The sequence below is a fragment of the Lontra canadensis genome, unplaced genomic scaffold, assembly GCF_010015895.1.
Source record: "Lontra canadensis isolate GAN:19392208 unplaced genomic scaffold, GSC_riverotter_1.0 scaffold29, whole genome shotgun sequence".
In the NCBI taxonomy this organism is placed as follows: Eukaryota; Metazoa; Chordata; class Mammalia; order Carnivora; family Mustelidae; genus Lontra; species Lontra canadensis.
In genome coordinates, this window is record NW_022631023.1 from 10,698,122 (window position 1) to 10,712,469 (window position 14,348).

At 43.3% G+C, this 14,348-nt stretch overlaps 1 pseudogene; it reads left to right on the top strand.

Annotated features, from left to right (window-relative positions):
- Positions 1 to 1,670: 1,670 nt before the first annotated feature.
- LOC116872343 lies at positions 1,671 to 3,035 on the top strand (annotated as a pseudogene).
- The last annotated feature ends 11,313 nt before the right edge of the window (positions 3,036 to 14,348 follow it).

Genomic DNA, 14,348 nt, shown 5'->3' on the forward strand with positions numbered 1-14,348 from the left:
AGGACTGGGAAATATAAGTTCAGCTGGGAGAGGATGGTGAACTACTAGTTTCTACTATGGACCATATAACACAATTTGGGTATCTTCCAATAAAACACTCCAATACGATGATGTTACACAAGTCACAAGTAGTTTATTGGCTCTAACTTTCTTATATTCAATGTTGAATATTTTGCAAGTGATGATCAGGCTAGAGTTACATTAAGAATTGAGTTTTAGGTAAATTCAATTTCATGAATTTACCAGGGCATATGCCTTGGACTAGCCCCTATACTTAATCCCAAGAAGTCAGGTCTACAACTGAAAAGTTCTTCTGAGACAACCAAGCAGCTAATTCTTTTGAAAACAAAATCTACGAGTTTGTTCCACACAATGAGTTTAGTATATTTCATACATATTAGATAGTATTCTTTTGATTACAAATAATAGAAACTGACTCTAGTCTGTTTATATGGGAGGGATGAATTATTAGAAGTGTGCCAGATGCATCCCAGGTCTCAAGGCAATGCATAGCTGACTAGGCCTTTGGAACAGACTAAAACCAGGATGCTTTCCAACTTTTGTCCCTGTCCTGCCCATCAGCTTAATTCTTCCTTCTCCAAAAGGACCCTTTTTCTCTGTTCTCTAGGCTACACAGTAGACAGTGGCTATTCCTACCTTTTTGGTCTACATAGAATCCCTCTAGCCACCCAAACATAGTCTGAGTCTCTCCCTCAATTGGCACATTTATTAGCCTTGGTTAGGTTAGCAGTCCACGTTGGCCAATCAGCAAAGTCTAAAGACTAGGTCAAATCATATCATTATGAAAGCAAGCAGCTACCTCTGAGCCCTGCAGATCTGGGGGGTTGCAGGTAAAGAGAAATAGCGTGCAGCAAAGGAGATTCTAAACAGGCATCTCAGTAGGCATATCCTCCACCCATGCATACGTGGAGGGTTGTCATAAGCGGAAGAAAGTTTAAAATGTGTCTATGAGACTTATGAAACTCAGAGTAGAAATAGGATGCAGTGAAGTTGGGGGAGAAACTATGTCTTATGTGCAGAGGATCACTTACAGTTACTTGTTTTAATTACTACTCAAGTTGTTAACATTGTCATGCTTTTTAAAATACCTTATTCTCTTATAGCAATTTTAAGTTCACAGCAAAAGTGAGCAGAAGGTACAGAGATTTCCCATAAGCCCATCTCCAATCCCCACATTTGCATGGCTTCCACCACTATCCACATCACATGCCATAGTACGTTTGTTACCATTGATAAAATCGCATTGACACATCATCACCCAAAGCCCATAGTCTACATAGACATAGCTCACTCCTGATGTTGTTAGTTCTGTGGGTTTGGACAAATGTATTATGACATGTATCTACTATCAGGTATCATACAGACTACCCTCCCTTCCCTAAAAATCCTCTGTGCTCCACTTATTCATCCTTCCCTCCTCCCTAACCCCTGTCAATCATTGGTCTTTTTAGAGTCTCCATGAATTTTCCTTTTCCAGAATGTCATATAACTGGAAAAATACAATAGGTAGTTTTTGTAGATACAACACAAAAAGCACAATCCATGAAAGAAAGAACAACCTGATTTAAAAATAGGCCAAGGACCTTTTCATAACACGTTTGCCACCAGAACACAAGTGTTGTAAAAACCACCACTACACCTAAACCAAAATGAGAAAGGAAAAGACTCATGTCAACATCATCATCACTGGTTATGTCGATTCAGGAAAGTCCACCACGACTGGTCATGTGATCTACAAATGTGGTGGGATTGACAAAGGAACTATCAAAAAGTTTGAGTAGGAGGCTGCTGAAGTGGGAAAGGTCTCCTTCAAGTATGCCTGAGTCTTGGATAAACTGAAAGTTGAACATGAACATAGTATCACCATTGTTATTTCCCTGAGGAAATTTGAGACCAGCAAGTATTATGTGACCATCACATTGAGACTTTATCAAAAATGTGATTACAGGCGCATCTTAGGCTGACCGTGCTGTCCCAATTGTTGCTGCTGGTGTTGGTGACTTTGAAGCAGGTTATCTCCAAGAATGGGCAGACCCATGAGCATGCCCTTTTGGCTTACACACTGGGTGTGAAACAACTAATTGTTGATGTTAACAAAATGGATTCCACTAAGCCATCCTATAGCCAGAAGAGATATGGGAAATCATTAAGGAAGTCAGCACCTACATTTAGAAAATTGGCTACAACCCTGACAGAGTAGCATTTATGCCAGTTGCTGGTTGAATGGTGACAACATGCTGGAGCCAAGTGCTAATGTGCCTTGGTTTGAGGAATGGAAAGTCACCCATAAAGATGGCAAGGTCAGTGGAATCATATGGCTTGAAGCTCTGCATGGCATTCTGCCATCAACTCATCCAACTGACAAGCCCTTGTGTCTGCCCCTCCAGGACATCTGAAAAATGGGTGGTATTGGTACTGCCCCTGTTGGCCTGGTGGAGAGTGGCATTCTTAAACCTGGCATGGTGGTCACCTTTTCTCCAGTCAATGTTACAACTGAAGTCAAGTGTGTTGAAATGTCCCCAGAAGAAGCAAGGCTTCTCCTGGGGACTATGTGGGCTTCAATGTCAAGAACATATCTGTCAAAGATGGTCAGCATGGCAATGTGGCTCATGACCCCTTAAATGACATACCCATGGAAGCAGCTGGTTTCATGGCTCAAGTTATTATCCTGAACCATCTAAGCCACAGAGTGGTGGCTATGCACCTTGCTGGATAGTCACATAGCTCACATTGCTTGCAAGTTTGCTGAGCTGAAGGAGATTGATTGTGGTTCTGGAAAAAGCTGGAAGATGACCTCACATTCTTGAAATCTGGTGATGCCACCATCACTAATATGGTTGCTGGCAAGCCTATGTGTGTTGAGAGCTTCTTTGACTATGCTCCTTGGGGGCCATTCTGCAGTTCATGACATGAGATAGACAGTTCCTGTGGGTGTCATCAAAGGAGTGGACGACAAGGCAGCTGGAGCTGGCAAGGTCACCAAGTCTGCCCAGAAAGCTCAGAGGGCTAAATGAATATTTATCCCAATACCTGTCATCCCAGGCTTAATCACTGGTGGAAGAACATCAGAACTATGTCAATTGGCCATTTAAGTTTAATAGTAAAAGACTGGCTAGTGATAACAGTGCATCATAAAAGCTTCAGAAGGAGAGAATGTTTTGTGGACTATTTGGGTGTGTGTGTGTGTGTGTGTGTGTGTGTGTGTGTGTGTGTGTTAAGTTATTAGTTTTTTTAGATGAGTACTTTTTAGTGGAAACAATTTGACTAAAAGTCTGTCACCGAGTTTTGAGACCCATTAAAAAAAAGTTTAATGAGAAAACTGTGTCTTCTTTTGGCCAACACTGTAACCTCATAGAGTACAATTCAGGTAATTAAGAGTTGCCCATAACAAGGATGCCTGGGTGGCTCAGTCAATTAAGCGTCTGCCTTCAACTCAGGTCATGATCCCACAGTCCTGGGATCCAGCCCCTCCATCATGTTCCCTGCTCAGTGGGGAGCCTGCTTCTCCCTCTGCCTCTGCCTAGTGCTCTGCCTACTTGTGCTCTCTCTTTCTCTCTCTCTGTCAAGTAAATTTAAAAAAAAAAAAAAAAGAATTGCCCATAACCTATTTCTGGTATTATCTTATGCTGAAACTCCGAAATTGGGCCAACAGTTTTTTTCCTGGTGGGAATTTTTTGTGTTTTTATTTTCACCTTGCCTAAGGGAAAGAAATCAACTGTTTAAGTACATAGTAAAAAGCTATGGGGATGCCTTGGTGCCTCAGTCAGCTTAGCATCTGCCTTTTGGCTCAGGTCATGATTCCAGGGTCCTGAGATTGAGCCCCACACCAGGCTCGCTGCTCAGCAAGGAGTCTGTTTCTCCCTCTCCCTCTACTTGCTGCTTCACTTGCTTGTACTCTTTCTCTGTTGAATAAATAAATAAATATCTTTTTAAAAAACTGTGGGGAAAGGAGGTCTGTTGGTACAACACATCATAGCTTAGAACAGATAGGCAAAGAGTTTACACCATAAGATAGATTATAAAAAGGTTAAATTCCGTAATACTAAAGTCAATGCGTTGCATATAAAATTTTGTATTCTATCAATATTGAGTAAATTTATTGATACCAAAAAAAATGGGCTAAAGACTTTGACAGACACTTCACCAAAGAAGATATATACTTGTCTAAGCATATGAAATATTCTCCACATCTTGCATCATCAGGTAAATGCAAATTAAAACAACAATGAGATATTGCTAAACACTTATTAGAATGGTCAAAATCCAGAACACTGACACCACCAAGTGTTGGTGAGGATGTGGAGCAATAAGAACTCACTTAACACTGATGGGAACGCAAAATGGTACAGCCACTTTGAAAGACAGTTTGGCAATTTCTTATAAAACTGAATGTACTCTTACCATATGATCCGGCAATCATGCTCCTTGGTAGTTACCCAGCATGCAGACATTAATGACAGCTTTACTCATAATGGCCAAAACTTGGAAGCAATCAAGATGTTCTTCAGTGGGGAGTATATAAAGGAACTATAGTCTATCCAAAAACTGAAATATTATACAGCAATGACAAAATGAGCCCTCAAATCATGAATAGACCTTGAAGGAAATTTAAATGCATATTACTAAGTAAAAGAGGCCAACCTGAAAAGTTGCAATACTTTAAAACCTGGCTTCTTCCAAAGACTTTATGTTTAATTCACAAGTCTTGCCCTTATTTGTGTCTAGTAATTTTTATGTAAAAATAATATTAATCACTTTCATTTTTTTTGTCTGATTCATGTTAAATTGAAAAAGTTTAAGTAGTAAGTCCTATTAAGTAATTAGCCCTATTTAGGAAATTATTATTTAATTCTCTAAAACATTTTAAGTTTTAATTTAAAGTATTTAAAGTTAAAATACACGTTTAAAGTTAAAATACAGGGGCACCTGGGTGGCTCAGTCTGTTAAAGCCTCTGCCTTCGGCTCAGGTCATGATCCCAGAGTTCTGGGATCGAGCCCCACATCGGGCTCTCTGCTCAGCAGGGAGACTGCTTCCCCTGCTTCTCTGCCTGCCTCTCTGCCTACTTGTGATCTCTGTCTGTCAAATAAATAAATAGAATCTTTTAAAATAAATAAATAATAAATAAATAAATAAAGTTAAAATACATGTTTCTCTAACACACTTCAAACATCCAGTGTGGCAAACTTACAAAACGGACAAGTGAAATCTTTCTAAGCCTTTCAGCAATTGTTAAAATTTCACAAACCCAGCAAATGTGCTTTCTTAAGATTCACGGTAGATGTACCAAATGTTTTCTAGTGTTAATTCTCCCCTCTTTGCCTTTAGTTAAAACCCCTGAGCTTTAGCTGGACATCCATCTGCCCAACAATAGACTACATTATGCAGCCATCTGTGGCCATGTGACCAAGTTAGGGCCGGTGGGATGTGAGTAGACAGGATGTACACTACAACCAGATAATCGCCTGTAAGACACTTGCAGTGGACCCACTTCTTTCCCACTTCCCTTGGATGTGGTGGTGAGCCAGCTTCAACCATGTTGATGAAGGCAACAAAGGCCAGGGAAGACACAAAGGAGAGAAGGAGCCCATTCCTCACATAGCAAAGCTGCTTGGCTACAGCTCTGAGCCACTCACTACTAGACTTCTATCCTCTTTGAGGGATTGTACTTTGGGGTTAAACTGTACCCTAATAACACAACATTCAAAGACTTCCTACAAAATGATTATATCTTCTTAAACATTTCCAATTGAACTGCAAGTCCAATATGCCAGGTTCTCTAACATGTTAGATTTTCTTTAATGTGTCAAGTTCTCTATTTTTATTTATTTGGGGGGGGCAAAGGGAAAGAGGAAGTCTTAAGCAGGCTCCATGCCCTGTGTGAAGCCTGAAGCGGGGCTCAATCTCATAACCCTGAGATCATGACCTGAGCTGAAATCGAGTTGGATGCTTAACCGACTGAGCCACCCAGCACCCCTGTTTCAAGTTCTTTAAATAATATACAGATTATAATGATGATATAACACTTGCTCCTGAAGTTACCATGAAAGGAATGCCCTATTTCGTGGGATAGAAGATGGCTTCAATTATAAGATATAACGTGATTTTAATGATACCACTATTCATAATTGTTTGATGCCATTGATTAGATTACAGAATGCATTCCAAATTCCAAGATGTTAAAATTGAGAAAATGTAGCGATATTCTGATTTTGAGTCAGCTCACCATCTATAATGATCTGCACATTTTCCTAGGGTTGCAAAGTCACTTACCCAGCCAAGAGGAGGTGATTTATTTTCATAGACCATCTGAGTCTAATAGTGGCGGATTCAGGATTTTAAAGTAGTTAAAGATTCAAGTTCTCAGTAGGAAGTGAAGATGGCACCTGGATGTGGGTGTTGGTATGTCCAAAATGCTTCTACCTGAACAACTGTGAATACCAGTTGGAATATTAGAGTTGGAATCTGTCTGCCCTGTCAAGAGGGAGCTCTGTGTCCATACCTTTCACCTGGAATCTAGTTTCCTAACATGGTCTCATGTGTTCTCTAGGTGGCTTTCAAGTTTTTTCTTTAACCTATTTTAATTGAAGCTTCTTTCAACTTCTTATCACCTGATGTGAGTAGGCATACCCCCTATGTACATCCAGGCTCACACCCATTCATACACAGCAGACTGCAGCCAATCTCTTTGCTGTAAGATTAGGGTTCATTGAATGCTGTCTGTAACTCTCTCTATATATATATGTGTGTGTGTGTGTGTGTGTGTCTGTGTGTGTGTGTGTGTATTCTCTCTCTCTATATATATATATGTATATATATATACACATATAAAGATTTTATTTATTTGACAGAGAGAGACACAGCGAGAGAGGGAACACAAGGAGGGGGAGTGGGAGAGGGAGAAGCAGGCTTACTGCTGAGCAGGGAACCCCATGCGGGGCTCCATCCCAGGACCCCAGGATCATGACCTGAACCAAAGGCAGACACTTAACGACTGAGCCACCCAGGTGCCCTTAGTTTACATTTTTGCCTATCTCATTGACCATCATTCTGTAATTATTGCAGTGAAAAGGCAAAAATGGGGATCTGTTGTCGGATTCCAGACTATATCCTAGAATCCAGGGACAGGATGTGCCATCCGGGCTCCTGAGGACCTAGATGTGACGTTTTTTGTTTCTCTGGGACTACATGGATTTGTCTTTGCTCTGCTCATCTAATGTCTGATCCTGCATCCCCCTTCCCTCTGCCCCATCTTATCTCTCAGAAACAAGTGTTCTCTGCTTCCCTGTGCCCACCATGGAAGTGGGTAGCCCACAGCATAGAATGTCCTGAGGACAAACATGCTGAGTTCAAGTGACCAGCAACAGTGACCCTCATCTCTCATTTGAAATCCACCTTGAATTCAAGAGAGTGCAGCCATGAAATACAAATGCTTAGTCCTCAGGAAAGAGCTGTCCTGGGGAGCCACAGACAGGGCAGATCTCACCAAAGGTGGCTGCCTGGGGCAAAGTAGATCTCGATGGTTAAGGCTATGGAGCCCAAGCGAGACCACCTGGATCCAAACCCAGATCCTGCTGCTTAATGGCTAAATGACCCTGACCAAGTAACTGAATTCTGAGAGCCTTAGTTTCCCCATCTGTAACATAACCCTACCTAAGGCACAGGGTCATAGCAAGGGTTATATGGTGCCCATGGAAAGTATCAGGAATCATGCATGCCACGTGGGAAATGTTCAATAATTGTTTGCTGTGCATTATTATAGAGACAGACAAGTAAATAGATGCAGATTGCATGAATTTGCTCTCCACCTCAGGTGCTAGAATCATTGCTTTCATCTATTTATTTGTTTGTTTATCTAAATCCACTGGTCTGGTTCCCATCTACCAAACCTGGCAAGTCATTCCAACCTCATTCATGATTTGCTTGCTTCAGGACTGCTCCTTCTCCATCCAGACCAAAAGGATGCATCCAAAGGCAGAGGATTCCATCTCCCCAATATAACCGTGAGTTCACCGATTCACTCCCATGGAGTGATCACGAAAGGTGCCGAGCACTGGGGACAACGGTGAGCGAAAAGCACAGCCCTTTCTGCCTCTTGAAGAAAAACTTCAAAGCATCTTCAAAAGCAAGGTTTGATGATTGAAAGCACATGGAGGATGAGGGTGAGGAACAGGTCAACCACGCCTCTGGGCTCTTGTTCTATGTCACCGGGTAGATATTGATGACACGTAGGGAGGCAACCTGGAGGGAAAAATCACAATTTTTGTTTGGAGCAAAAGCCAGGCTGTTGGAGTGAGAGTGTGGGGTTGGGCATCCAGCTGCCGGTATCCCAGCCCAGCATAGCGCTCACCACTGTTGCGACATCAGGCAAGTCCGTTTATCGGGTTATCTTGTCTGAAAAGGAGGAAAGCAATAGCTCTAGGTCACCAAGCTGTTGTGAAGCTAAAACACGTTTATATAGGCGTGTCTCATTTTATTGTGCTTCCCTTTATTATGCTCTGCAGATACCGCGTTTCTTAGAAATTGCGGGTTGGTAACAACCCGACGTTGAGCAAGTCTGCCGGCACCATTTTTTCCAACAGCATTCGCCCACTTCCTGTCTCTGTGTCACATTTCGGTCACCTAACAATATTTCAGACTCTTTCATTATATTCATTATGGTGACGTGATGAGTGATTACAGTTTGCCTGAAGCTCAGGTGATGGTTAACGTTCTTTAGCCATCCAGCACTTTTCATTGAGGCATATGCATTGTTTTTTAAGAAATAATGCTCCTGCACACTTCATAGACCTCTGTGTCGTAGAAACATGACCCTTGGAAGCAGTGGAAAACCAGACAATGCGTTGACTTGCCTTATTGCAATATTCACTTTCCTGGGATGGTCTGGAACAGAAACTACACTATCTACAAGGTGTGCCTGTACCTATAAAGTGTCTAAAGCCATACCTGGCCCAGTAAGTGTCAGCCTGCAGCACACGATAGGATTGAAGTGCCTTTGAGACAGCAGCAGAAGGCAAGCGCCCCACGGCAGGGCGTTGGTCCAATTGCTATTGGATCCCAGCCTGAAACAGGGAGGGTGCTCAAGGACTATTAGTTAGTAGGATAAGGTAAGGATTTTGTCTAGAGGGTGTGCTGGGAATATCAACCTGTGAGTCCCTGTGGGGACCTAAAGCCCTCAGCTGGTGTAAGTCCCCAGGGACGGAGAGTCGAGGGAGAAAGGGCCTGACGTGGAGGCCTTGAGGAGCTTTAGACTTGGGCCCATGGTTTCCAGTGAGACATGGGCATCTTCCATTTCTGCCCCCCATCCCTTAGCCCTTGGTAACTCTTCAGCATCATTCCCCCAGGGGGCCTGAAACATACACATGGAGGGAGAATTTGAAGACAGCTTGAACCTTAGGATAGGGATGTTGGCCTTTCCATCCTAGCACAGGGTGGAAAAAGGTGGGCTTCTCCACACCTGCATCTACAGCTGTGCAAAACAGCAGTATTACAACCCCATCGGGGCTTTTCTCCCTAATCATTCATCCTGTGGAGAATCAACTGTGCCCAACGCTGGCTGGCCTGCTCCTGCAGCCAAAGCCCAGTTTCACTCTGCCAGCCCATACTCCCTCCCTTTCCTCCCCCTGCTCTTGTTGGAACACCTCTCGGGTGCCAGAGACTGGCCCCAGAGCTCTGGCAGGAAGGAAGGTCACCCCGCCATGGCTTGTATGCCTCCCTGGGCCAGCTATCTGGCAGGTTTCCCCTATCTTTGACGGTGTTACTTCCCTGTGGCCTAGAACTTCACTCTTGGCGGGCCACGGCAGGGCACTCAGCCAGAGGGACCAACAGGAGGCCCCACCCTCTTGCGCCTACTTCAAGGCCTTCATGACTAGGTCAAGGACAGGCTGTGGGAATGGGGCTCAAGAACTTTCTGGTAGCTTCCCCTACTCACTTTGTGCTAAGCTTTAAAGCCGTATTTAATAGTTTTTGCACATTGTAAATGCCAACACCCCAGGACAGGGCCCTGACTGCCCCACCACGGGAAGAGGGTCTGGTTCCTGGTGGAGGTTCTGGTCTGCCTCTGTGACCTTCCCCAGATCAGTAGACAGAGCCCAGGCCACAGAGGACAGAGTGGACCAGAGGGAGGACCAGGACAGCCTCACCCTTGAAAGCCTGAGAAAAGAAGGGAGCTGTCAAATTAGGTTTCAGTGTTCTAAAAGTTATTTTTTATTATGTGCATTTTTTCCATTGCAAAATCAATGTAATCTCATTACAGAAAATTTGGGAAAGAAGGGGGGAAAATGTCCTCAATCCCGCAATCCAAACACAGCCACTGTTGACATTTTAGAGGTTTGTTTCTAAACTTCCTATGTGTATTTTTATTTACATAGTTCTAATCACACTGTATATATATCATTTCGTATTCTATTTTTTCCTTGGTATCTAATCAGTAGCATTTTCATGTTCTTAACCGACCTTTGTAACTAATATTAAAAACTGTCGCATTACATTCTACCCAAGGAAATGCGGCGGTCCCCTGAATCACCCCCTTTTAGATATTTCCAGGTCACACTTTTTCACTTTGTTCTTATAACTAATTCTAAGACAAACATCTTTATGCATCAGATTGTTCTGCATTTAGGGACCTTTTGTTTGCATCCCAAAGAAGGGGGTCTTGAATCATGTGTGGTTCCTCGGGTCTATTGCTGTTGTTTTTCCAAAGGGCACACCAGCAATGCAGAACAGACCTCAGGTTAGAATCAGAACGACGAGAACTGAGGTCCAAAGAGCCAGGATCCTCTGCTCTCAGTACCCAAGAAACCGGAATAAAACTTCCCTAGGGGCAAGAGTGAGAGGTCCAAGGCTCTAGGAAGAGGAACTGGGAATGACTGGAAATGCCTGATGTATGTGAAAATCTGTGCCAAACAATGTGAGTAATGAGCGTAATTGCCTGCATGTGGATATTATGCGCCCAGGCCTCCCCCGAGCTGCACCGCCTGGCACAGCTGATTGCTCCAGGGCCATATAGCAGTGAATTACAGGAGAAGGAGAGACAGGTGAAGGCCAAGATCCCAGGGGCAGAACATTTAAAGGGGAAGCTCTAATTACCTGGCAGGTGGCATGGAAAGTTACTGAAAGAAGGAAACCGCCCCACCCTGATGGTTCCTGGAGGCCACTTTGCCCTGCGCCTTACTTAGGGCATCATGTAAAAGGGATTTCCATCGCCCGCTCCCTGCTTGGTTCCAGGCTGCCTGCCTCACCCCATTCCTCCCACCTCATGCCATTTGGATTTTATCTTTCCGACTTGCAGTTTTACTGGGTGTTCTTTCATGTTTCCGGTGCGTTCAGGGACAGGGTCCTTGTACATCTGATACTGGTTCCTTCAAACCATAATTCTGGCTCTACCACTACCCGCTAGCAAGCTTTGTTTGGGCACCTCTCTGCTTTCACATGCCTTTGGGACCACGAAAGCCTCCGCCCTGGAGGCCTCCCTCCCTGCACTCTCTCCTCCTCCTGTGGGGCTCCATGCACTACCCAGACCCTGCTGGCATCTGTTATCTTCTTCCCTGCTGGGCTTCAGACACCCATTCCAGCCTGGAATTCCAAATGCAGCTCAGAGCCTGCAGTCCAGTATCTCCCCTTTGGGTCAAAGCTGCTCCAGTCCTTCGTCCAGTGAGTGGTACCATCAAACACCTCGGTCTTGTGCCAGAAATGCAGCCCTCCTAGGTTTGCCCTTACTTCTTTCCTCCCATCCAATCAGTCGCCAGGCTGTTCTCAAATCCATCCTTTCCTTCTGACCCCCTTCTCTCCAGGGTCCTCCCACATTCACTCCCACAATCACTACCCACTGACCTGAGTCTGTCTTCTTTTGCTCTGTGTCTCCCAGAGTGCTCCTTCGCAAGTGTTCCTCTAATCAGTCTCTTCCCTATTTCAAACTCTAACTGGTTCCTGGAACAAGGGATACTACAGGGTAACATTCCAGATCCATTCATTCATTTACTCATTCAGCACATACTTACCGAGGTCTACCGTCTGACAGGCACTGGGCTAGCAATAGGTATACACTGAGAAAGAGAACAGACACAGTGATATAATATTCAATGAAATTCAAGGTCATCTGTGAATGGCTCTTCCAAGCATGTCCAGTTTAATCTCTCAGTGCATCCCTGCCTTGTACCATATAGCCCTACCCATGACCTTGCAGTTCCCCAAAAGCACGACACCTCCCTGCCTTTGAGGAGTTGCTTCCCAGACTTATATAAGCTTCCTCATTTCTTTGGAAAATTACATTCTCCCTAACTCAGCTCCTCTTGAAAGCTTTCACTAAACACCTCCCCCTCCAACCCCTCTGGATTGACATGTGCTTCCTCTATGCCCCAGCACCTGTGTTTACCCCTGTAATTGTATTTACTACACAGTGTGGTGACATAATTTACTGGCCTGTATTCTCTTCCACACACACACACACACACACACACACACACACACTTCTTAAGATAATAACTTTTATTACCCGTGCCTAACAATGTATGGTACATAGTCAGCATTTGGCAAATGAACTATATAAAAATGACACGTCATATTTGTTGTAGAGTTAGTATCAGATTTAATGCATTTATTTATATAATTCATAATAACTGCAAGTAACTATCTTGGTCACTTTGGATGCAACATTTAAGAAACCGTTGAGAGAGTAGCATTAAATAAATCTGTTCTGTCTACTAAACAAATTTTTATTGAGTGCCTATTATGTGCCAGTCATCATGTTAGCACCAGGGATATGGCAGTGAAAAGAAACAAAATCCCTCTCCTCGTGGAGCTTGTCTTCTGGTGGAGTGAGGTAGACTATAAATATATAAGCAATTAGAAATCTCAGAAAGTGATAAATACTATGAAGAAAACATGAGAATAATGGAGAAGAGCATTCATGAAGGCAGCAGGGGGCCCTTCATGTTACGGTGGCTGTTTTGGGAGGACTCTTCTTGATCTCAACTTCGGAGCTGGGAATTGTAAAAGCAGCTCCAGTGGCAGGATACTTGGAAGATCACATGAGAAAATATGGATACAATGCTGACATTTTATAAAAATTGTCCTTCTTGCAGGGTGTTAAGCCAAGGAGAGGGGTGATCTAAGTTATACCCTTAGAGGAGCCGGTGGAGAACAGATTGCAGGGTTGGGAAGGGTAGCGGGGGGATCAACGGGAGGCTGTTGCTTGGAAAGATGAAGTCTTCTGACTTCATGTTTCTGGAAGCAGATCCTGCCACATGTCCCTGTGTTTTACTGACACTCTCAAGGCGAGTTTACATATCCATCTGCTGGACATGAAAAGCACGTTTGTGCCTGATGGAATGTGTAAGAACATGCCATCTTTCCTGCAGTTCCCAGGAATCACACATGTGTCCTGCACCAAGTTCTTCCATGACTGTCACATTCTGCTGAGTGGGATGATGTTTCTCTCTTTCTACTGTTCCTTGCCTACTCCTTGGGATTTCCATCCGTATGTCTGTTTGATTCCTTAGTATTTCGCCAGCATTTCTCCTACAGTTTCCCAGAGTTCCTAGAAGCTGCTTGGCCATTGTTATATTTTTAAGAAATGTAAAGATTTGATGAACTGAATAAGAACACATACAATTCTTAGATTATGTCATTAGAAGTGCACACAGTTCTTATAAACATGTTGCCTGTTAATGGTGAAGTGTTTGAATGTTAACAGGGTGAGATTCTCTTGCTATCATCACATCGTTGTCTACTCAGCAGCTGGACTGAAGCATGTAAACTCCAAACAGGTCTATCTCAGGAAACACAGTAATATATATGTTTGTTGATGGAGAAAGGAAGGAAGGAAGGAACTAATTCTTGAGACTCAGTGGAAGTAGGAAAGAAATGTCTAGGAAATTCTCCTGGTGAAGCTGCTCTAGACCATCTCCATGGAGATCTTGGGTGGCTTGGCTCCAAATTCTCGGCTTGGTCCTCTTTCTATTCCTCTCTCCCACACTCCCTTCCTTCCTTCCTTCTTTCTTCTTTTATTTTTTGTTTTGGTTATACAAAATCATACCTGTAGGCTCTCTCGATGACAATTAGTCCTCTCCCTAGAGGTAACCACTGTTTTTAGATTGGTACGGATCCTTCTGAAATTATTTCCTTACATGTCTATGCATATACGACTGTATATGGAAAAATACATGGTATTGTTTTGTTTTGATATAAATGTATCACATTGTGGGTATCATCCTGTGAATGGTTTAGTTTTCTCAAAGGTAATGATATGTCTTCAAAAACTCCCCAGTGCCACTACGTATAAATCTACTTTAGTTTTTATAACTGCTACTCAACATCTCAACATGCCATA